Genomic DNA, 3354 nt, shown 5'->3' with positions numbered 1-3354 from the left:
CAATCTCGTCTGAAGGCTAACTTTTAAGGGACTATCGTCCAACTGTGATTCCAAATAGATCTACTGTATCTAGAAACCTTCAAGATCACGTATCTAGATCGCAGTCGTCAACATGACAGTGAACATGATCCACAACCAATTACGATAGTGAAAAAGCCATAACATTAAGAGACGAACACTTTACATTTCGCAGTACGTTTAACGATACAGGCTCATGCGTACTTTAGCATTCTCGAACAAGGCCTGTTCTTGGTCATTGGACAGTAGGCTAAAATAGTTTTTAAATCGCAAACAGTGGCGCTCGTGCAGGGAAGCACGTCTGCGTCCAAGTTACAATACACATTACAGACACAACACAATGTTTAACAACGATCAGCAATAATGTTAGACATTCGCAACGTTCAAAACTGAATGACCATTCTTACCTTCTCAAGAGACAAAAGTGGAACGTTTAACACACACTCGTATTAAACTGCGCGTCTCCATAAAAGTCTGTATTATGCTGTTGAGGTACAAACGCGTTAACGTTGAAACATCCAAACTGTACACTCGTGCTACGTGCTTGGGCGTCTGCGTGAGACATGTCTTGGTTTCGTATCCTGGAACACACAACACGAAGTACTACACGTGAAACAGAATGTGCGCTACACCCCAGACAACGTTCATTGGCTCCTTACTTGCTGTAGGTTCGGCCAATCACGTTAAGTCACGCCCAACGATTGTAAACAAAATAGGCCATTGGTTGGAAGGGCGGAGCTTGTTGCACGGGGCTTTACTGTCACGTTGAGCCAGCGCTCCTCTTGTAATTCTTCACGGCAAGAGAGTGCGGAGACAAAGAACTAGACTTAATTTTGGGATCTTAGGCAGAGCAGTAAGGCGGTCATACTAAGGTACAACAATGACTGCAGTACTCTACGTACAACCGTCCACAACAAACCATTATTATCACATGTCAATATAACGACTCTCACATGGTCACGTGGCATAAATGAAACTATCACTTTGTAATTGCATGAACGTTTTTGCCAATAGTTGATTTATTAATTTTAACCTTCTAATTAATATTAGGCTGATAATTTGCTGCGTTTTGAGATTTGTAACTCAGTACACATTTTATTATTTAATATCATTTCCGTTTACGACAAAATCAGTCAGTAAATTCTGGATAGAGAACACTGGCAGAGAAACTGGTGACGAGCCCCAATACCGCTTTTTCACACATTTAAAACAGAAGGGAAATTATTATCTGAATGCAAAGTATTAAAAAGACAGAGGGCACACTTGTCAATACGGACTATGCAAAAGGTGTTTAAAAAAGTATTGTAATTTTAATTTTATGGTGCATGTTGCCCCTTACTCTAATTAATGGTAAATGCAACGGCACCAAAATACTGGAGGGCAGATACCCCAGGTGGTTGTGTATCACTAAAAGTGAATTCAAATCAGTTTGCAGCAGGAAAGCCGTGCCACTCCAAGACCATCCACTGTGCTAGTCATGCAAAATTTGATGAAGTGCAAAGCTTTTCATGTGATTTCCAGGCTTACTTTAATCACAAAAATAAACTTGGGCAGACTCGTTGGACTGATCCGGCATGTTTTTTGTCTTACTAATGATGCGTCACAGGGACAAAAGAGTGAATTTTTTTTTTTCATTTTATTTTTGTATGATGTATATTTCCATTTGCATCGTTGACATCTTTCGTAGCATGATGTCATGAGCACAGTCCAGCTGCTACAGGCACATGGACAGCAGTGTGTGTGTGGGGAAGGAAGGGGGGGGGGGGGGGGGGCGGTGTCCACGCATGCGCACACTTCTCTCAAAGTTTATTTCACCCCTCATGTGATCCGAAATTCTCTCTCACTGACCAGGATCTGACCTAGATCAACACAGCAGAAAAAGTCTGGCAACTCTAAACCATGCAAACACCCATCTAGGTTTTCAGTATGTTGAAACACAAGTCTAAAAGGGTAACTTGTCAAGTAATAGAAAGGATATTACAAAATTGCCAACTATTAGTACATTTCATGTGTATGATTAGTTGAGCAAAGGGATGTTTAAAAAAACATACCTGTTTCCATGAGAACAGATCATAAAATCATGCCATTTTTTGAATGCAGAGGGCTTAAAGCTTTCTATCTCGAGTCAACAATGACCAAATGGGTTTCTCTAGGACATGACCCATAATAACTTGATGTTTATTGTACTGAACAATATAAACAGAATTTCAGATCAGTGGTACCCGTCAGTAGTTTATAGATTATTCATGTAACAGGCACTAACATGTGCTGTTGTTCTCCAGTTCTTTATTTTCCAGCTAACTGGAATGGAGTTTTTAATTCATGCTGGTTGATCTCAGTTTGTGGTTGTAATTTGTTTATTTAATTATTTATGTATTGAGTATATTATGACTAGTTGTTTGGAAGACACATAGCACATCTCTTATTTCTCACTCTCACCATACATAAAATTCTGTCCTACAAGACTGAAGTGGTCAATCCGTTTTTTCTTGAATTTGCATGTAAAACATTCTGTATGTTTTACACTGAGGCTTATCTGTATTGGTTCCACTGTCCGGCCACAGGTTCCGTTAGAGCTTTTCAGTGGCACGAACGAGGAGGACAATAAATTACAGGGTCATGATGTCACAGCTCCCGTACGTTATTCAATCACACAGCTTTTATCAGCTCAACATGTAGTATTTCCATACTACACTACATACACACCAATAATGACACGCTCTACAAATAAGTAATATGTAATAGTGTAATCTGTATCTGCAGACCTTTAAATTAGAATAGTGTGTGTCTATTGTGCTGTTTGATTAGTGATTTAAACCCAGTGTTTCCCAAATGTCATATATACTGCTTTAAGCAGTTTTTGATTTGATATACAATTTCTGTGCATATGCTTTGTATTTTGCTATGCACTATGTACATTCCAGAGCGCATTGTAACTCGTGTTAATATAGCTCTTTTGGTTTGCTCACATCAGCAGTTCTACACCTATCAGTAGTATTTATGGCAAAAGTTAATATGGAGGAATCAATTTATTATTAAAAGGCAGTGAAACCTGATGGCTGGAAATATTGCACTGCGTTCTGCATTCTAACAAATGGCCATTAGATGGCGCACTGAGAATCGCAAAGGAGGATCTGTATCTCGCATAGGGACATGGGTATACATTCGATCCTAAAAGAGTGGAAACACCCAGTCTGGGGAGGTTACCTCTCACGTGTTACTGAGTATATCTAGGGAAACCGGTAAGCAGTGCACGGTGAAACAACGGTGCAATCCGCTGAGCAATGCAACAGAAAATTACCAGCTCTACGAGACATTCTGCCTGTCTTGCCAAAC

The sequence above is a fragment of the Chanos chanos genome, chromosome 15 (assembly GCF_902362185.1).
Source record: "Chanos chanos chromosome 15, fChaCha1.1, whole genome shotgun sequence".
Taxonomy (NCBI): domain Eukaryota; kingdom Metazoa; phylum Chordata; class Actinopteri; order Gonorynchiformes; family Chanidae; genus Chanos; species Chanos chanos.
The sequence above is the reverse complement of the archived record's forward strand: the minus strand, read 5'-3'. Positions refer to the sequence as shown.